A 23,214-nucleotide genomic window follows, 5' to 3' on the forward strand; every position below is an offset into this window, starting at 1 on the left:
GATGCATGGAGGAAGTAAATAAGTCTCTGTGCTGACAGAAGTGTAAGCCACCAAGTCCCACTGACATAAAGACATCATGACAAAGGGCATTTTGTGTTGTATTAGATTTCACACATAATGATATTGTAGAAGGGATAGGGCTTAACTTGTAGATCAGTGGAGGTCTCAGTGCTGAGACCCCCACAGATCATGGAAACGAGGGACTCCATTAGAGGTTAATGGAGCTAAACGAGGGGTCCGATGGAGGCCCTTGTACCTCCGTCGGACCCCTCGTTGCTCCCTCAGACTAATGGAGCAGACGGCCGCACATGACCGTTTTGCTCCATTAATCTCTATGGAGCAGATGGAGATTAATAGAGATTAATGGAGCAAAACGGTCATGCGCGGCCGCCTGCTCCATTAGGCTGACGGAGTGACAAGGGGTCAGACGGACCACTCATTTTCACGATCTGTGGATAGGGCACTGAGACCCCCACTGTTCAGCAAGTTAGGGCCTATACCGTGGATAGGGCCTACCTTTTCTTTGTGGAAAAACCCCTCTAAGGTGTATTGTCACATGCGGTATGTGCCAGTGCTATATCCATGTGCTGTACTCAAGGACAGCCCACTACAAACTTTATAGACATTATTATCTATTAATGTTTACAATCTACAAAGGATCTACAGTGGAAGACTGTCTAGTAACAATAATGTCACGGGGGCACAGAAGGGACATCGATTGGCAATCCAAGATGGTGGCATCCACCAGCAACGCTGTTAGGTGCCAAGGTCTGGTTATTGGCCATCCAAGATGGTGGCATCCACCAGCAACGCTGCTAGGTGCCAAGGTCTGGTTAACTAACGTAACAACCTGCTGTTGGGTGCAGACATCATCGCCGATCGGTTTACAGTCTCACACTTGTAGGCCTGTCTTGTATACTGATATATAATAGCCTGTTAGTCTAAACCTGGTTGTACATGAGCGAGTTTGGTCCAAATTACCTCAATGTTTCTGCATTTATTGGACCGAATGTGGCTATGGATTGCGGAATTCGATGGCACACTATGGGGCACATTTACTTACCCGTCCCGCTGACGACGCCAATCCGGAATGTCCGACGAGGATTCAGAGCTGCCGCAATTCACTAAGATCGTGCGTCCAATTTCCTGCATGTGTCGCTTCCCCCGCTGAAGCCGGAGTTCTGTCCATGCACAGTAGCTCCAGCTTCAGAGCCAAGGGCACTCAGCACCTCATTTGAGAAGCCGGACCTACTGCGCATGCGTAGGATTCTAGCTATTCAGATAAGCGCTGACGCTAAAGACTGGCTTAGGAGGGATTGAAAAAGGCTACCGGGGCATGGAGTAGCCGTAGCTCCTGCTACATGGCGCGGTTACTCCGTCCCCAGTCTCTTAAAAAAATTAGCATATACATCAGATTAAAGTTTTATTAAGTTCCGGGGCACAAAAAGTTTTATAACAAAAAGCATTAGGTTACACTACATTACGGTAACCGACCACCGGATCTACCTTAGCAGGGAGAACCTTGATGGGTTTCCTTAAAGAACACAAAGGGTAAAGTTAAATACAGTATTTTTTTGTGTATGGAATTACTTCCTTCGGAAACTCTAAGGATTGTTTATATTGGCTGTTTATGTAGAATATTTTGTCCGTAGAAGCTGCAGAGGCTGTAGCCAAGGGCATGCACTGACTACTTTGATAGGAAGTGTCCCTGGGAGGAGAATGTGTGAAGAAGATTACGCTGTGTACCAGGAGCAGTCTACACTGAATGTCCTGCCAGACAATAGCTTGCCAATTAGCAAGCGGCAGAATATGGGTGTTCATGGGCACATCATCTGGTTATTTGAGCCCTATTTATATCAAACTATAGAACTACTTTAATTGTGAAGAATATGAATGATGACAAGTAGTTATTCTCAGAAAACTGTCAGGTCAAATGCTATAAATGTTAATGTGGATAGAAATGCATGCATCCAACTCCTCCGATTTTTTTTATTAGGTATTCTTAGCAGACTAGTGGATCCCCAGTGCCACAAAAAAATCAGAACTCACTTATTCAGTGCATTTCGAAAAATATGAACTGGTTTTTGATTGGCTGATACAGGCAATACAGATACAGGCGGTCCCCTACTTAAGGACACCCGACTTACAGACAACCCATACTTACAGACGGACCCCTCTGACCTCTGGTGAAGCTTTCTAAGTGCTTTACTATAGTCCCAGACTGCAATAATCAGCTGTGAGGTGTCTGTAATGAAGCTTTATTGATAATCCTTGTTCCCATTACAGCAAAAAATGTTTAAACTCCAATTGTCACTGGGGACAAATTTTTTTTTGTCTGGACCTACAATTATAAAATATACAGTTTCTACTTACATACAAATTCAACTTAAGAACAAACCTCCAGACCCTATCTTGTACGTAACCCGGGGACTGCCTGTAATGCATAAGATAAAGTTTGATTATTAATTGCTAATTACATAGTATGGTTTGGTTATATTCCTGTTCAAAATGTACCTATTGGGGCAGATTTACTTACCCGGTCCATTTGCGATCCAGCAGCGTGTTCTTTGCGGTGGATTCGGGTCCGGCCGGGTTTCACTAAGGTAGTTCCTCTGACGTCCACCAGGTGGCGTTGCTGCACTGAAGTCCACCGAAATGCGCTCAAGTTCACCGGCCTATTCCTGGTGAAGGTAAGTGCAAGTTTGGCGACACTTTTTTTTTTTTTAAATGCGGCGGTTTTATCCGAATCCGTCGGGTTTTCGTTCGGCCACGCCCCCCAATTTCCATCGCGCGCATGCCGATGCGCCACAATCGGCGCAAATTGGAAATATTCGGGTAACACGTCGGGAAAACGCGAATCGGGTCCTTAGTAAATGACCCCCATTGTTTTCAATGCTGCATCCAGGGTCAGCTCCAGGTTTCAGTAGGCCCCTGGACGACAGATACTCATTGGGTCCCTTTGCAGTGGAGGCTTCAGAAACTAAAACAGCCTCCTGTTCCCTAAAATATTCCCTAGTTAATCATCCCAAACAGCCCTGTCATGGTTATTTTATATACAGCCCCCCTCATCTCCAATGTATTACTTACATACAGTCTCCCCCCCCATGGATTCCTTATGTACAGCCTTATGTGGGCTTCACTGGCAGCTCTGGGCCCTGGCACTTGCCTGGGTATGCCCAGTGTGGGCGCCGCCCCTGCCTTCAGCGTTATACACTGGATGTTGCTTAGTCGCATACCTAGTGGGTTGATGGGCAGTTAAGGCTATTGCATTCAGTCCACATTAGATGAACTATAGTGTATGGAGCAGGATAATGGTGCCTTGAGATCCCACCTCCTGTTTCTGCCGTTGTTCCTATTAGTTACAGGTAGTGGTGGAGCTTTTAGCGGACTGATGTAAAGATCCAGATAGAATTTCAGAATCAGAACAGACATGAAGAGCAATGGTACACGATTCAGACCATGTTCTCTGCTGGAATGTGCATAATATGGTAATATGTTTGTGTGCAGTATAGTGGCACTATGAAATCCTGTGTTATTACTATGTTATTGTGCAGTATATTGGTATATATCTTGTGTTTCATTTTATTGAGTAATTATAAGAATCATTGTAATATATGTTTTTTGTAATGTGTGTGTGTGTGTGTAGGGCAGTGATTTTCAACCTTTTTTGAGCCGCGGCACACTTTTTATACTTAGAAAATCCTGGGGCACACCACCAACCAAAATAGCACAAAATGACACTAAAACAGTCGTATTATACATATAGTTAATAATATAGATTCTAAATTTATTTTACTCACTCAGTGTGAAACCTGGGCCTGTTTCGATAAACACAAAAGGGATATCCTGGCAGGAATGGTGGAAAGACACACACGAAGCTCTTCCTCAACAGTTCTCAGTTTCTCCCTGTTTTTAGTATATGGTGCTGATTATTATGTGGCTCATATACTGCAAAATAAAGGGGTACAATGAGAAGTACTATGGCCATGAGGCCAGAGTACAAGTGCCAGCTCATATACTCAGCATATGAGCTGGTACTTGTAGTACTCCAGCCTCATGACTATAGTATTTCTCATTGTTATATGCAGTATACTGTTGGAGTAATAAAAGTACCAGCTCATATGCTGAGTATTCTGCCAACAGTTCATATACTCAAGCAAAAGCTCATATAGTCAGCATTATTGGTGGGCATTACCTTGGCGGTGGGCAAATGCGAGAGTCTCTCTGCTCTCAGGATGATGCGCCGGCCTCGGTGACGTCATTTTGTCGCACAAGGTTCAAAGCTTGCGCATGTGTTATTGTACACGTCTCCTACATTGTAAGAAGCCGTGACTGCGCATCGCTGCGCATTGCCGGGAAACAAAACACAGGGGGCACCATAGTTTGGGGAACTTTCCCCGCGGCACACCCGACCATGTGTCGCGGCACACAAGTGTGCCACGGCACACTGGTTGAAAATCACTGGTGTAGGGGGATATTTGGTAATTTATCAATATACAGGCAGTCCCTGGGTTACATACAGGATAGGTTCATTGCGTTTGTTCTTAAGTTGAATTTGTATGTAAATCAGAACTGGTATATTCTATAATTGTAACTCCAGACAATTTTTTTTTTCAAAATTTTGTGCTGTAATGGGACCAAGGATTATGAATAAAGCTTCATTCCAGACTCCTTACAGGTGATCATTACAGCCTGGGACTATAGTAACATCCAGAGAGCTTCACCAGAGGTCACAGTGGGCAGAGGGGTCCATCTTTAACTAGGGGATGTCTGTAAGTTGGGTGTCTTTGAGTTGGGGACCGCCTGTACATCTATTTATAGTTCTGATCCACTTTCTTGATATGTAAAGTGAAGTCTCCTGTCTTTTACCTCATCAGCCAGAGATTCCTGACCATAAAATGGCCACAGATGGAAGGTCATGTGATCTCTATCTGTCTATGAATAATTCCCCTGGCAGGACCTTGATCTTATATTCATGAATACTGTCATAAGGTGATTGTTTATGGACGGATAGCATCACATGACCCTCCATCTGTGGCCATTTTATGGACAGGATTATCTGGCTGATGAGGTAAATGACAGGAGGCTTCACTTCACATATCAAGAAAGAAGCAGAATTATTAATAGATGTATATTGGGAAATTACCTAATATCCTCCCCCCACACATTACAAAAAACATGAGGCAAAATGGCCCCTTTAAATAGGAATCTGTTTTTGATGTATATGGAGCCTGTGCATGGTTTAGTGCATCATCAAAAGTGAGTATAAAAAAGGTTTTTGGCTCCCGACAAGATTGGCAACAAATAACAGATATCCAGAGTATGTAAGTCATCGAGACAGTCAGACATAGATCAATGATCTGTCTCTACATTCAACAAAATAATGGATCCTCCATTTCTTTGTAATTATTTTTTAAAATATTGACTATTAAATTGTCTTTTACAAAAAAATTAGATTTATTAAACATTTTCTCACAAAAAGTGGCCAGCATTTGAAACAATGGGGGTCATTTACTAAGGGCCCGAATCGCGTTTTCCCGACGTGTTACCCGAATATTTCCGATTTGCGCCGATTGCACCTGAATTGCCCCGGGATTGTGGCGCACGCGATCGGCATGCGCGCGACGGAAATTGGGGGGCGTGGCCGAACGAAAACCCGACGTATTCGGAAAAACCGCAGCATTTAAAAGCCGAAAAAGTGTCGCTTGGGGAGCGCTTACCTTCACCTGGTCCGAGGTGGTGCATTCCGGCGCAATGAGATGACTTTCACCGCAGCAGCGCCACCTGGTGGACGGCGGAAGAACTACCTTCATAAATCCCGGCCGAACCCGAATCCAGAGCAGAGAACGCGCCGCTGGATCGCGAATGGACTGGGTAAGTAAATCTGCCCCAATATGTTCTCTGTTTTGCATATCATTAACAATGGCCCATTTTTGAACTGTATTTTTTAGGTCTAAGACTGCCCAGCGACTGTAAAAAAAGGATTCCCATAAACTGCAGTAATAAACATTCACTGGAGGGCTGTGAAAAAGATATTACTATTTATGAGCAAGAGCGTAATTAGTAATTTAATATTCTACTAAGTCTTGTCTGTTGCTTTTTCGCAGCAATAACCGCTCCCTGATTATGTTATTCTCCATAATCCTAGAACAGGGCAGTGAGATAGTATTAGGGTCAATTTCATTAATTGTTAATTGATACGGAGCCAGTAATGGCGATTCTAACAACAATGGAATGGGATGTAAGTCGTTAGAACTTTTTTTTTTATAAAAAAGGAATTGGAATTTCTTTTTTTAGCAAATGGGCATAATTTGACTTGTTCTTATAATGTATGGCTTATACTGTGGGGCCGGGTGAAAATGGGCAGCAGCCAATCATTGGCCGCTGGCAATATTCAGAGTGTTTCCCCACTGATGTCACTGTTCTTCTGTGGAGAGTTTAGTATTAGGAAATACAAAAGCAGATTGCGCTCCTCTAAGGTGGATAAAACACAATCAAATGGTGGAGACCCCTATTTATCCCTATTAGGATGGGGGTTTACCTTATAATGTGCTTAGTTCAAGCCTTTCATTAAATATCCAGGAGGAGCTGCCAAACAGTCAGATACTGTGTGTAGACTGTACTCAGTGGTTAGTACTTGGGGAGACCAGGGAGGGGTTCCAGTTAACCCTCCCTGGTCTCTCCAACTTCTATGGACAGTGACATCGCTGGGGTCCTCCCTGATCTTATGGCAAGTGAGGTTCAATGTGGATAAATGTAAGGTTATGCACTTGGGTGGGGGCTAATAATCCACATGCAACATATGTTCTTGGGGGAGTAAATCTGGGAGAGTCCCTTGCTGAGAAAGACCTGGGTGTAATAGTAGATCATAGATTATATAACAAAATGCAATGTCAATCAGCTGCCTCTAAAGTCAGCAAGATCTTTTCATCTATCAAAAGTGGTATGGAGAGCTAGAGAGAGTACAACGAAGAGCCACAAAAACGTATGGAGTGTCTCAGTTATGAGGAAGGATTAAAACAACTATATTTATTTAGTCTAAATTAATGGTCCATACAAAAAAATATGGTGGTAAGTTGTTCCAGGTTAAATCAAATCAAAAGACGAGGGGGCACTGTCTCCGTCTGGAGAAAACAAGTTTTGATCACCAGAGGTAACAGGGCTTCTTTACTATGAGAACTGTTTATCTGTGGAATAGCCGGCCTCAGGCGCTGGTCACAGCAGGGACAGCAGAGAGCTTCAAGAAGGGTCTAGATGCCTTTTTACATCTAAATAACATTAATGGTTATGTTATATAGAATTGTTTCCTCTGAATCTCTTCCTCATCCCTTCCCTTCTTTGGTTGAATGTGATGGACAAGGGTCTTTTATTTCAACCATATATACTTTGTAACTATGAATGTAACTTTATATGCCCAGTGGAGGCTGGGGAGGGATGCAGTACTGCTTCATTCACCCCCCACAGACTTCAATGGCCTTCAATGTGTCGCTCAGAATGAGGGTACAGGAAGAAAAGACATAGCTGCCTCTTCCAATCCTCTTTTCTGCACAGTATATGTTGTGTCCCTCTATCTGCCAGTATATGTATACTTTTGTCTTCCAGTCTATCTGTACTCTTAGTGGGAAGCTTTCCTGGCTTATAAACTGAGTGTGTACAAAAAACACCATGTGAATTCAGTCTTAGAAAGCTCTGATAAAATCACACCAATGTCTCCTTGTTACATCTGTGTCTCTGTCTTCTTCTGTTTGTACTGTAAAGCCGAGAAGGCGCTGAATTCTCTGGTGCTTTTCAGTCAGCAGTCTGAACAGCGCTCTACTTGCTCGACTGTTTGCTCTCTGCAACCCTTGCTGTGGACCAGTAAGGGTTAAAGCTCACGTGTACCATCTTGCCTCGCATGTCAAACAGTTTGTCTGCTAGTTTTCTGTCTCTGCTAATCCTGATGTTTGCATGTTTTTCTTGTTTATCGATATTGGTTCCCAACAATTCTCTGATTATTCGATTTTTAATTTTATGCTATCTTGTTGTGGCCCTGATTGTCTACCTCCCTTTTTGTTATTTCTTTTGTTAACTGACGCCCAGTTACTGGCCACTGTTTAGGGTGGGGCCAGTAGGCACCTAGAGAATGTTTGGTATACTCAGAATTGGGGCTCACTGTCCTTGTCCGTGTCCTCCCCTTACACTCCTTGGGAAAAAAATTAGTTATGCAGGTTTTATGGCCTAACTAAAAAAATATCTTGAGTGGTTAGGGTGGTGGAAAATAAAAAAGTAATACCCCCCATGCAGCCAGATCTTGTGCAGTGAGCTCTGCAGATTTTTGTGGCAGATAACTTTTAAAAAAGCATTAGCAAAGCGAGTGTATGAGCTTGGCAGCGAGTGTGCATTGATCTGAAGTGTGTGCAGTGTCTTAAGTGTGACTTACGTTTAAGGGACTTAAGTTTGAGGGGCTTTAACAGGTAACTGCTGTGTTTTGTGTTACTCTGACTGTAGATTCTTCTTTCTGTGCATATTTCTATTGTAATCCCCATTAGAATAATGGACTCCATAAGTGGCATTGCTACACGGTGTACATCCTGTGCCATGTATGCTTTCCTTGAACAGCCGTTCGAGGGGGAATACTGCTGTGTGGGGTGTGTGAAAATTGCTCACCTGGAAGCCCAGATTCTGGATCTAAATGAGCAAGTTTCAAGGCTACGGGCAATTGATAATATGGAACGAAGTTTGCTGCTCCTGGAGCACAAACTCTCTGGGGAAGATGGGTGTGGGGAGGGAAGTATGGAGGTGCAGAGTGAAGGGGCAGCGAGTTGGGTAACATGTAGAAGGCGGGGTAGAGGGAAGAGTTGTAGAGAGTCTAGTCCTGATCTGGTGCACCCCAATAAGTTTGCCAGGCTGGCGGATGAGGGGGATATCAGCTCTGGGGTAGCAATGCTGCAGAAAGATGTGGCCGCTAGCAACCAGGGGAATGTGTGCTCCAGTAAGAAGGGTAATGGGAGCAGAGGCAAGGTCAGACAGGTGCTGGTAGTGGGAGATTCGATTATTAGGGGAACACACAGGGCAATCTGTCACAAAGACCGTGCATACCGAACAGTGTGTTGTTTGCCGGGTGCTCGGGTTCGGCATGTTGCGGATCGGGTTGATGGATTACTGGGAGGGGCTGGTGAGGAACCAGCGGTCATGGTCCACATTGGCACTAATGACAAAGTAACAGGTAGGTGGAAGGTCCTTAAAAATGATTTCAGAGATTTAGGCCATAAGCTCAGGGCAAGGACCTCAAAGGTAATTTTCTCCGAGATACTGCCTGTACCACGTGCCACACCAGAAAGGCAGCGGGAGATCAAGGAGGTAAATAAGTGGCTCAAAAGTTGGTGTAGGAAGGAGGGGTTTGGGTTCATGGAGAACTGGGCTGACTTTTCTGTGGGCTACAGGCTCTACAGTAGGGATGGGCTGCACCTCAATGGGGAGGGGGCTGCTGTTTTAGGGGAAAAAATGGCTAGAAGGTTGGAGGAGTGTTTAAACTAGAGACCTGGGGGGAGGGCAACTACACTTGTGCAGGGCAAATAGACGGTGTACATAGAGAGCTGGGAAGAGCCATAGTCCATGGGGGAGGAAGGGGGGCTGGAATGAGATTGGGGAATAAGGACAAAAGGAATACGGACAGGGAAAACCATATAAAGTGCATGTACACAAATGCCAGAAGCCTCACAAACAAAATGGAGGAACTGGAACTCTTGATGTTGGAACGGAAATATGATATAGTGGGTATCAGCGAGACATGGCTGGACAGTAGCTATGACTGGGCTGTTACTATAGATGGTTATAGTCTTTTTAGAAAGGATCGTATAAATAAAAAAGGGGGAGGGGTTTGTTTATATGTGAATTCTTGCCTCAAGCCCGTCCTGCGAGATGACATCAGTAACGCAAATGTGGAGTCCCTATGGGTGGAGATAAGAGGAGGGAAAAGAATAATAAAATATTACTAGGGGTTTGTTATAAGGCTCCAAATATAATGGAGGCAGCAGAGGAAATGCTGATAAGTGAAATGGATGCGGCTTCAAAGCATGGTGAAGTACTTATCATGGGGGACTTCAATTACCCAGATATTGACTGGGGGGCAGAAACCTGCAGGTCCTTCAAAGGTAGCAGGTTCTTGTCAACAACAAAAGACAATTACCTGTCGCAACTAGTCCTGGAGCCAACAAGAGGGGGGGCACTGCTGGACCTTATCCTTACCAACAGACCTGATAGGGCAGTGATGGCAAACCTTTTAGAGACCGAGTGCCCAAACTACAACAAAGACCCACTTATATATCGCAAAGTGCCAACACAGAAATTTAATTTGTGATTTATACTCCCTTCTCTGTCACAGTTTTTATTGATACCAGCACTCTGAGGACACCAATAAAGCAGAAGATAGTCCCAGGTACAGCTGTCACTTTAAAATACCTGTGTGCACAGCAAGTCCTGGGCTGTCTGGGACTGCAGGAAGATGCCTGAGTCATCTCTGGTGATGGCCTGAGTGCCCACAGAAAGGACTCCGAGTGCCACCTCTGGCACCAGTGCCATAGGTTAGCCATCACTGTGATAGGGTATCAAAACTACAGGTTGGGGGGAAACTGGGGAATAGTGATCATAATATCATTGATTTTGTATTACGCTTTACTAAGCACGTTAGTGAAGGGGCAACCAACACTCTAAACTTCAGGAGGGCAAATTTTCATCAACTAAGGGAAGACCTTAAAGGCATAGACTGGGATAATGCTCTCAAAGACAAAAGCCCCCCCCAAAAATGGGACTTTTTCTCATATATTCTGAAAAAGTCCTGTGAGAAACACATACCTTATGGGAAAAAGCATAAAAGGAACAAGAAAAAGCCTATGTGGCTAACTAGTCTTGTAAGGAAAGCAATAAGCGAGAAAGATAAAGCGTTTAAGGTGCTAAAACGTGAAGGTAGCGATGAGGCATTACAGGATTATAGAGAGAAAAATAAATCCTGTAAAAAGCAGATAAAGGCCGCAAAAATAGAGACTGAGAGAAATATTGCCAGGGAGAGCAAAAATAATCCCAAATTATTTTTCAAGTATATAAATGATAAGAAACTAAAAACAGAGAGTGTGGGTCCCCTTAGAAATAACATGGGGGTCATGGTGGAAGGAGATGAGGAAAGGGCCAATCTACTGAATGTCGCCTTCTCAACTGTCTTTACCCAGGAAAATCCCCCTTAGAAATAACATGGGGGTCATGGTGGAAGGAGATGAGGAAAGGGCCAATCTACTGAATGTCGCCTTCTCAACTGTCTTTACCCAGGAAAATCCCCTGGTGGAAGACACAATGAGGAATAATGTAAATTCTTTTTATAATGTCAACAGTTTAACCCAGGAAGAGGTACGGCGCCGCCTCGCATCCACTAAGATAGATAAATCACCTGGGCCAGATGGCATACACCCCCGGGTTCTGCATGAATTATGTACGGTGATAGACAGACCGTTATTTTTAATATTTGAAGATTCACTGAGGACTGGTTATGTTCCACAGGAATGGCGCATAGCAAATGTGGTACCAATATACAAAAAAGGATCAAATAGCGATCCTGGAAACTACAGACCCGTAAGTCTAACTGCTGTGGTGGGGAAAATATTTGAGGGGTTTATTAGAGATGCTATCCTGGAGTATCTCACTGTGCACAACCTTATAACCCAGCGTCAACATGGGTTTATGAGAGATCGGTCCTGTCAGACTAATCTGATTGGTTTCTACGAGGAGGTAAGTTCAAGACTGGATCTGGGGGACGCTGTGGATGTTGTATATCTGGACTTTTCAAAGGCATTTGACACCGTGCCACATAAAAGGTTGGTATATAAAATGAGACTGCTGGGAGTAGGAGAAAATCTGTGTATCTGGGTAAGTAATTGGCTTAGTGATAGAAAACAGAGGGTGGTCATTAATGGCACATTCTCAGATTGGGTTGATGTTACCAGTGGAGTGCCACAGGGGTCAGTATTGGGGCCACTTCTTTTTAATATTTTTATTAATGACCTTGTAGTGGGTTTACACAGTTAAGTTTCAATATTTGCAGATGATACTAAGCTGTGTAAAGTAATAAATACTGAGGTCGATAGTTTAGCATTACAGAGGGATTTGTGGAAGCTTGAGGGATGGGCAGAGAAATGGTTGATGAGGTTTAATGTAGATAAATGTAAAGTTATGCACTTGGGCCATGGAAACAAAAAGTATAATTATGTTCTAAACGGTCAATTACTTAGTAAAACTGAAGCTGAAAAGGACTTGGGCGTATTGGTGGATGGTAAACTTAATTTTAGTGACCAGAGCCAGGCGGCTGCTGCTAAAGCAAATAAAATAATGGGATGTATCAAGAGAGGAATAGATTCTCATGATAAAGACATAGTTTTGCCCTTATACAAATCCCTGGTCAGACCACACATGGAATATTGTGTACAGTTTTGGGCACCAGTGTATAAAAAGGATATAGTAGAGCTGGAACGGGTGCAGAGGAGAGCAACCAGGATTATTAGGGGAATGGGGGGACTAGAATACAATGACAGATTACAAAATTTGGGATTATTCAGTTTAGAAAAAAGACGACTGAGGGGAGATCTCATTACAATGTACAAATACCTGAACGGACAGTACAAGGATCTCTCCAAAGATCTTTTTATACCTAGGCCTGTGACCAGAACAAGGGGGCATCCTCTACGCCTAGAGGAGAGGCGATTTTACCATCACCATAGACAAAGGTTCTTTACTGTACGAGCAGTGAGACTATGGAACTCTCTGCCGCAGGAGGTTGTTATGGCGGACTCTATGTACAGGTTCAAGAGAGAACTGGACGACTTTCTGGAGAGAAAAAATATCACGGGTTATGGGGATAAAACATTTATTTAATTCTTGAAGGTTGGACTTGATGGACTTGCGTCTCCTTCCAGCCTTATATACTATGATACTATGATGCCTTGCACATGATTTGTCTTGACTGGACCAAAAGGGGTGAGACTTTTTTACTGCTGCAGGTTAATCACGGGCCACAGTGGTCACATGTTCAGGAATGGTGATGACATTGTTGATATGTTAACCAATTTTGCCCTTGTGCCCACTGAGACCACTTGTAAACTCCAGTGGGCACATGAGCTAGATGGCTGGCTGGATCTAAAAGAAGTACAGGGTGGGTGTTGTGCATCTGGAACAAGGCACCAGGCATAGATTTTTATTTTTTCACTTCCTCTGTCTGGCCCAGAAAACCATCAGTTCTCCATTCTCCTGACACAGCCAGGATTGTGCAACTTTGAGCAAAGTTTGCACAAGACCCCCAAATTTTTCAGGGTGGAACACTACAAATTTGCTGGAATTATCTATTATTCAGTATAACTATGGCAAACTCAGAACTTTGTGCTACATTTGTATTTTAAAATGATAAATATTTCAGCCCTACTTTCCATCCAGTACTCAAATTTGTCAGTTCTACAATTTTTTTCAGCTGGCTACACATTTGATATCAGCCAATTTGTCTGAAGTTTTCAAAGTCCTCCCATTGGTCCCAGCCTATCTACAACAATTTTGTTGTGAAAACATTTTAACATTCCTTTGTTTCCAAATGTAAGAGGGAACATTGATGTACGTGGCCTCTAGAGAAAAATGTACTGAAGACAAAGTGGCACAAAGCGTTCCTGTCCTTGCTCCCACTTTACTTGAGTGATTTGTGGTCAAACAACTGCTTATTGGACCTTTATATGTCACCAATGTCTATAAAGACTCCTATGAATAGCATTAGTCCTGTTGGGGAAACAGATGTGCTTTTTAATTTTATTTTTTTGCTTGAGACCTGTGAGTGCATTAGGAATATAGAGGGACACTTATTAGAGCGTTTACTGCAGTTTTCAGATGTACAAGCCCTGAAATAGTTGTAATACTGTAAAATGTAATAGTGAAAGATACATTTCTTTGTTCGACTGTGGGTTTTGAGCGTTCGTTCAGGCGCTGGATGACCGCAGTATTTGATTTAAAAAAAAAAAAACTTGATTTACCATATATACTCGAGTATAAGCCTAGTTTTTCAGCACAAAAAAATGTGCTGAAAACCCAAACTCGGCTTATACTCGAGTTAAAAAAATATAGGTTTTACCAGGCTTTTGTGGTAAAATAAGGGGCCTCGGCTTATACTTGGGTCGGCTTATACTCGATTATATACGGTATTTATACATTACCATACACAAAAATGAATACTGTTAAAAAAATTACAGTAAAAGGAAAGGAAGGATTTTTTGAACAACACATTTCGTGTGGCATTTCATAGTGGAACCAGATGAAGCTCTTGGTGCAAGAGCGAAACACGTTGTTCAAAAAATCCTTCATTTCCTTTACACTATAATTTTTTTTAACAATATTCATTTTTATGTATGGCATCAGAAGTTAGGGCCCATTTTTAAAAAATGTTTACTATATTTTTCAGACTATAATATAAACAGCTGCACTGGGATTGTGTTGCACGCGACCGTTTTTTGTGGCGCAGCTGCATTGGCTTCCATGGGCGTGCCGTCGGAGACACTCCGACTGATTCGGACTGAACACAGGATTTAACTTTCAAATTGTGTTGTAAGTTAAAGATGCACCACTAAAAAGATGTGAACTCTGTCGGACCTGAGCGGGGAAGCAACACATTCACAATTTCAGGCGCACAATCTTAGTAAATCGCTGCACACTGCATTATACATGGACAATGCACTTTCTGTGAACTCCGGTGACCGGGTAAGTAAATGTGCCCCGTTATGTATTGGGTACTGCAATGTAAATTAAAGCAGAGAAAAGGTTAGTAGCCAAGCAATGAGCTACATGATCACACATTTTTCCAAATTATTAGTGGTACTTGACAATAAAAATCAGTTTTCTGTTGTCAGTGCTTCCAAAAAAATAGATTTGCACCAGAAATATTAAATGTTCTTGACAGATTTAAAATTTTGCATACTTCTTGTGAACATTTTGGATGGTGCTTGACAAATTGTAGATTCTTAAAAAATTCCCTTCACCTCCATCCCTGACTTCACAACCGTCCATTTCTTAGCTTGATCTCATGCAACATTTCAACAACATTTTGACAATCTCCAAAAAGTTGCATAGGGCAGAAGAGGCCTTTGATGTTGTTACTATTTTCACAATTAGTACAGTATATTGTTTCTGCTAATACACTGACACAAGTTTGAATAAACTCGATAAGATATTGATATAATAAGAGTCATTTCACTCTGTAGCAATGCGATAAATTATTACATTTTTGCATGTAAGCCTATTGGGCATCAGAAGTTAGGGCCCATTTTAAAAAAATGTATACCGTATTTTTCAGACTATAAGGGGCACCATCAATAAATGCCTGCTAAAACGTCTAGGTTCATATATAAGGCGCACTGGACTATAAGGTGCACCTGATTATAAGGATGAATGACCAGCAGGTGGCAGACCTGTGCACTGTTCAAGACAGCTGTTGTGTGTAAGTACAGTTCATATATAAGGCGCAATGGACTATAAGGCGCAGTTTGATTTCGGAGAAAATCAAATGATTTTTTGTGCGCCTTATAGTCTGAAAAATACGGTACATTTTAGCATTCACATTTTATTGAAACTTATTGGTTACTTTGTAAAAGTGAGGTCACACATGGCGTTAACACAACAGTTGAGAATTGCCCAATTACATTGCTGTCAACATGCCATTTACAACCTTCCCAGGGACCCCATTTTCCCAAAATAGATTTTTTTCATAGCTCCTGAAATTTGGGGGATGGCTGTTGGGCATCTTTATGTTAAGAATTAAGTAAGATTTTAGTGGCGGTTTTTTTTGTGGTAAAAAATTAAAAACATGCGATAATGCTATAATTACAAATATGTTAACCCATTGTTAACATATGTGTTTTTTTTAACACTGTGTTAACATCTTGTTAAAGTACAACTGTAAAGTATAAAAACTTTTGCCTGACAAGAGGATATTTGCCTGATAACATTGCATTTACAAAATGCATACGTTAACGCAATGTTCACACACGGTAACACAATGTTAACATATGATGTTGCTGCCGTTATGCTAACACATACAATAACATTGTATTTACAAAACATGTGTGTTAACGTAATGTCAACATATGCATTGATACAATGTTAATACATGCTAATGCTAACATTGTGTTAACATTGTGTTAACACATGTATTTTGTAAACACAATTTTAATAGCAATGTAATCGGCAAATCTCTTCTTATCAGCTGTTCTGGTGCGTTTGAAAACACATGATTTACTGCCACTTTTGAACATACCCTCATTGTGTGTATGTGTGTGTATATATATATATATATATATGCACATACTGTGATGTTGCCATGTGTTCATCTTTTTATTTCTATTTAGGTGTTTTATATTGTAGTTGGAAATGTTTTAATATATCTTTTTCTTTGTGAAGTAGTAGATTCCTGTATGATGCAGAGCTCCAGTGCTCTGTGTCTTCCCTGCCTTGTCCTCTACTAGATCTCTGTACAAGCAGTAACAATGATCCTGTGTCCTGATTGGCTGAGAGGTTTGTGCACGTTCACGTGAATGCCCTGAGCTGATGTCACAACCAGGAAGTCCCACCCACTTCAGGAAAAGCTTAGAGCAGTGATGGCGAACCTTTTAGCGGCCGAGTGTCCTGAGGACAGCAACACAGTAAAAAAATGGAAAATTTTCATCATTTTAGCTTCTTTCCAATGTCCCTCTGTACACAGAGAATCGTGGGGCCAACAGGAGGTCCTACAAAGATAATTCATCCCTGTCTACTCATTCCCCCTCTTCCTACAGTCCCAAGTAGCGAAGTTAGTATCAAAATATGACTGGAAGCAGCATCTTTTAAGTTCCTTGGAACTGCAGGAAGAGTCCTGTCTGGTGTGCTGGGGCGATGGCCTGGGTGCCCACAGAAAGGGCACTGAGTGCCGCCTCTGGCACCCGTGCCATAGGTTCGCCACCACTGGCTTAGAGGATAATACATATAGCCTTTTATATCCATTAGCCCGATATTTCAGGATAGGAAGAAGCCAGAAGCAGGATAGGTATCCTTGGAATTGTTTTCAAAGGCTCTCTCCAGCTGTGCTAGCACTATATTTTGTTAATAACTTTACGGTTACACTTTAACACATGCATTTTGTAAACGCAATGTTGACGACAATGTAATTAATGTTTTTAGGCAAATCTCCTCTTCTCAGCTGTTGTGATGCGTTTGAAAACGCCATGTCTTACTTCTATGTGTGACCGCAGCCTCATATGTCTTCATCTCCCTGGGGTGGAACTGGGCTTAAAAATGCAGGCCATTGCCCTGAATCCAAAATTTACAGTAGTGTCCACTCCTGTATATAACCCCATCACATGGTTTGTGTCCATGTGGATTTTAGACATTTGCAACAAAAAGTCTAAAAAAGTTCCACCTGCCAGGACAGGAAAAACTAAATATCTATCACAAGGAAAAAGACCTTCCAAATGTCTCAAATATTCCCCAAAGGAAATAAAGGATCCATTTCTGCCATTGTAATACATTACCTCACACTAAAATATGTAATAATGTATATTCCCATTTTAGAAAGTACCTAGAGAACTAACATATGCCATCACTTCAGAATGAGGGGAAGCTGGACTCCCACCAATCCCTTCATAGTCTTTCCCTGCATGTTGGTGCTTCCTGCAACTATCCCCAATTACTTGAATAAAGCTATGTTGCAGTTGCCTGTACAGAGACCATCCAGGAGTGCAGCTGTACAAGAAAAATCTGGGAAGGGGATGTATCTTAAAGTAATTTTCTAATTTTTTTACTAACTTAAGCTATATTCACACGAACGTATGGGGGACGTATATACGGCCGAAGTATACACGTTCCCCATATACGGCAATGGGCTCACGGCGTCCTACGGGAGCGGTACGTGCTGCACACGTGCGGCACCGTACGGTTCTGTAGCCAGGAGAAAGATCGGAAATGTCCTATCTCTCCCCTTTATATCCCCTCCTCCTCTCCCCGGCGCCAATGTATGCCCGCCGTACTACGGTATGGCGGCATACATCATGTGAATGTAGCCTACGATTTTAGAAGAAATGCTATGTTTGTGGTAGGTGGCTGCAGTAGCCAATCACAGGTCTCAGCACTGACCTTTTAACAAATGGAATATGCAGCAAAATTTCCATGAGCCATGATTAAGAGCGCGGTTGTGCTTGAAACGTGTAGGTGATATGATGTTACTGGCACCCTGTACCTAGGCTAGGGGATGTTTTGTAGAACAATTGGAATTTCTTAAATAAAGTCTGAAAACAAAACTTTTCAAATAACTGGAGCATTTTGGTGCTGGATCCATCTGATATTTTGCAGCACTGCGTACTCTGATCCGGGGAGGGATCTACCGCACATCTACCGCACATACTGCGACAGTAACTGCCCCGGGATACTGGTGAGCAAAATATTGCAAAATATTCATTAACAAATAGAATATCACTGCTGAGGTTAGTAGAAAATAATATTTTGGTATTTTCACCACAATTTTTTTAAAAATAGGTATTAAATTATTGCAGTCAGATATAAGCAGTTACATGGTCCTAAAACAATTGCACTTTTTTGTCTTCTTTCTAGGAATAACTTTCCCAGAAATTGTCTGTGGAGCTGCTCATATATTTTTTTTTAAATTACTAATTGAGAGAGAAAACCAGTTTTTCTCTCTTTGTATTTTGTTCTTTTTGTGTAGACATATCAATGGCATCAGATGTAACTGTGAAACTTCTGCACCTTCTATTCAGGAAGCTAGAAAATCAAAACACGGCTACTGTTTTGTAAAATGTATAAAGATTTTAATTTTATAATTCACAGAAAGCTTGTGTGTTTTGACACAAATATATCTTTTCATTCATGTGAATAAACATTGCAAGCTGGTTGTTGCAAGAAAAAGTACAAAAAAATTTGTAAATATTTATATAGATATTAAGCTCGCCATTCCATGCCAATTCTTTCCAGATATCTTGTCATTAAGATATAAGGTTCACATATGTCATTTTTGTTTGTTTGCTTTGGTGTTCCGGGGGGGGGGGGGGGGATGTTGTCAAATGTAGAAATCCACAAGACCTGATAGTAGTCAGAAATAAACTCAATCGGACAAAGAAGAACTCAATTAGTGAAGGCAGCAGGAAGGCAGCATGTGTTTGTTGCCACAAAACAAAACAACATTTTAACATGAGTAGGTGCCCTAAAGGGTTGTCCGACGAACAAAGGGATTGTCACACAGGCTGGTGTTGGAAGAGTCTCTTGTGGGAACAGTCTGTGGACTCCCTGGACTACAGCGGGGGATCATGGTACTGGCCGCAACCAGGGAGCGGAGTTTAAGTGGACCCCTGGTCTTCGCCAGAGCTTGCCAGAAAGCGGAATGGTCTTGCTGCGGCGGGGAGCCCCCAGGTCGGTCCAAAGTGCAACTAGGCCCGTGGTGGCATCCAAGGTAGGGACACAGGGAAGGCAGGACCTCGGGAAGGCAGGACCTCGGGAAGGCAGGACCTCGGGAAGACAGGACCTCGGGAAGACAGGACCTCGGGAAGACAGGACCTCGGGAAGGCAGGACCTCGGGAAGGCAGGACTTTGGGATGGCAGGACCTTGGGATGGCAGGACCTCAGGAAGGCAGGACCTCGGGAAGACAGGACCTCGGGAAGGCAGGACCTCGGGATGGCAGAACCTCAGGAAGGCAGGACCTCGAGATGGCAGGACCTCGGGATGGCAGGACCTCGGGATGGCAGGACCTCTGGAAGGCAGGACCTCTGGAAGGCAGGAAGGCAGGATGGCCACCGGGACACAGGACTGGCACAGGAGTACAGGGCCGCCACAGGAACACAGGACCGCCACAGGAACACAGGACCGCCACAGGAGTACAGGACCGCCACAGGAACACAGGTCTGCCACAGGAACACAGGTCCGCCACAGGAACACAGGACCACCACAGGAACGCCACAGGAACACAGAAACACCACAGCAACAGGAACACAGGAACGCCACAGGAACGCCAAAAGAATGCCACAGGAACACGCAGACACGGAGGTGTCTGGAAATGCACAGGAAACATCGAGGCATCTGGAAATGCACAGGAAACACGGAAGGCTTTCTCTTCAGTGGAAGGACTTGAAGATACAGCAGGCGATGCTGGCAGGCACCGGGCTATATACGAGTCCGGAAATGCCAGCCCAATTAGGAGGACCCTGGCCCTTTAAATCCTGAAAGAGTTGGCGCGCGCGCCCTGGCCAGGATGCATACCCACGGCCTGGACTGGACCGCAACTGAGCCATCAGGAGCCGTGAGAGGTGCATCCTCTGTACCGAGGATCGCGGGTGTAACTGTGACAGAGATAAGTGTCTTACTGTCTAAAGGTCCAATTGCTGAGATTCTCTGTGACCACTCTAATATGGTGTTGAAGTGCCCCTTATAAATAGAATGGTGGTGTACATGTGTGATTACTACACTGCTACTTTCTTTCTTTTTCCACATTTTTAATTTTCTCTATCTTACCCACAATGTAAAGGTTTATAAAGGTTTTATATTTTTATGTCCACACATACTCTATAAAAAGAGTACAAAGAGAGCAAGCCCCAGGGCCCCCACCACTTTACTCATAAAAAGGCCTCCACTAGGAAAGTCCAATAGTCAGCCCACAGCTGTAACCTGACCGTCTTTGATAGCGAAGCGCAGTGCCAATGCACTCGATGTGTGTCTGCCTCCCTGCCTCAAAGCTGTGGCTCACTGGCTCAATGCATGCCCATGCAGCCCATCCGTACTCCCATTCTGCATGCTTTTAAGGAGCTGCACTGCATGCAGACTGACACCTGATGACCATTTCCAGAATTTCAGCCTGTAGAACGCTGTTAGCCAGGTGAGGTGATGCAAACATAGTGGGGAACATTTACTAAAAACAGTGCAGTCTGTACTATATGCAGTTTACCTGTGTAGTGTGCAGGGGGCACCAGATTCTGTATTTCCGGCACCTGTTCTTCATAAATCTGGCAGCCCTGCACTGCTCCGACACTTTTTTTTCCCCACACCGTTAACATGGGCCATGTCCATTTCTGTTGGGCTTTGCATGATAAATCTGTCGCACGGTCCGACTAAGCACCGGAATGCCCCCTTCATTAGAGAAATTTGTGTTTCTGCCACATCGCAAAATGGTCACGTGCAACACAAATGTGTCACAGACACTTCTTAAACACATGTGCAAGCAGTTTGCACCTTAAAGAATGTGCAAAGTCCGACAGAAAACTGGCGCAAGCACCTTAGTAAATGTGCCAAAGTATCTATTCTAAACTAGAATTCTGGTCATATGAGAAGTGAATGAACTCCCTCTCTTCTGGATTCCTATGACGCCATATATCCATAACATTCACATCTTTCAAGAAATGAGCCAGGAAAGCGTTCAATTCCCTTAACTGTCCTGCTTCTAAAGCAGTGCTTCTCCTGTCCTCCATTGGGGACGCCTCTGTATTCATGTCAGCTTCTATCAGTTTAGGCAGTGAGTCAGCCTTTAGCAGTTGTTTGGTAAGTGAGACATAAAATCTGGCTTGTCTGGCATTCGGTCTGCAAATATTGTCAACTAGTGCACAATGGGGCACATTTACTAAGGGTCCGTGGACTGCATTTCTGTCGGGTTTCCCGACTTTTTCCGGTTTGTGCTGCATTTAACTGGGTTTTTTGGCGCCAGCTTTCATGCAACACAAATCATCGGGCAGGCCGTTGGGCGATCCGACGGATTCGAACAAACTGCAGGATTTAACTTCTAAATTGTGTTGCAAGCCAAGCACTTACATGCACGGCAAAAAGAAGGTGAACTCCGGCGGACCTGAGCGGGGAAGCATCACATTCAGCAAGTCGGGCGAACACCTTCTTGAATCGCAGCACAGTGCATTGTCGTCGAACAAATGTACTTTGGGGATTTCTTCCAGACCGGGTAAGTAAATGTGCCCCAATGTTTCCTGTATATCAGGGGTTAGGTGCTTTGCTACCTCTTTTGCGAGACTTCAATAATAGAGATGAGCGAACATGCTCGTCCGAGCTTGATGCTCGTTCGAGCATTAGCGTACTCGAAACTGCTCGTTGCTCGGACGAATACTTCGCCCGCTCGAGAAAATGGCAGCTCCCGCTGTTTTGCTTTTTGGCGGCCAGAAACAGAGCCAATCACAAGCCAGGAGACTCTGCACTCCACCCAGCATGACGTGGTACCCTTACACGTCGATAGCAGTGGTTGGCTGGCCAGATCAGGTGACCCTGGGATAGACTAGCCGCTGCCCGCGCTGCTCGGATCATTCTGTGTCTGGATGCCGCTAGGGAGAGAGCTGCTGCTGGTCAGGGAAAGCGTTAGGGTGTTCTATTAGCTTACTGTTAGGCAGGAGTGATTCTCCAAGAACCCAACAGCCCTTCTTAGGGCTACAATAACGTTCTACTTTTTATTTTTTTTATTTGCATCTAGTACCATTTTGTGAGGAATTAGCAGGGGGACTTGCTACCGTTGTGTTTAGCTCTTAGTGGCACACATATCCACCTCAAACACCAAAGTGGGAAAATTTAGTAGGGGTTGGATTTCAATTAGGCACAGTCTGCCATTTTTCCTTTTTTATTTTACGTTTATTTTGTTTAATAACTCAGTGTCATCTCATCTGGCATAGTAGTGTGCTTTCATACTTGGCTAGAAAATAGCCATAGGAGAATCCAAACGGCTTACGCCTACAGTAGCGTTATATATTTGATTTCTGGTTGATCTGCTGGTGGCTGTACTTGCTGCAGTGCATATACTAGCCAATTGTCAGCAATTTGTAGTGAGACTTGCGACCGCTGTGTTTTGCGCTTAGTGACGCACATATCCATTGCAAAGACCGAAGTGGGAAAATTTAGTAGGGGTTGGATTTCAATTAGGCACAGTCTGCCATTTGTCCTTTTTTATTTTACGTTTATTTTGTTTAATAACTCAGCGTCATCTCATCTGGCATAGTAGTGTGCTTTCATACTTGGCTAGAAAATAGCCATAGGAGAATCCAAACGGCTTACGCCTACAGTAGCGTTATATATTTGATTTCTGGTTGATCTGCTGGTGGCTGTACTTGCTGCAGTGCATCTACTAGCCAATTGTCAGCAATTTGTAGTGAGACTTGCGACCGCTGTGTTTTGCGCTTAGTGACGCACATATCCATTGCAAAGAC

Source organism: Engystomops pustulosus, chromosome 9, assembly GCF_040894005.1.
Source record: "Engystomops pustulosus chromosome 9, aEngPut4.maternal, whole genome shotgun sequence".
NCBI lineage: Eukaryota > Metazoa > Chordata > Amphibia > Anura > Leptodactylidae > Engystomops > Engystomops pustulosus.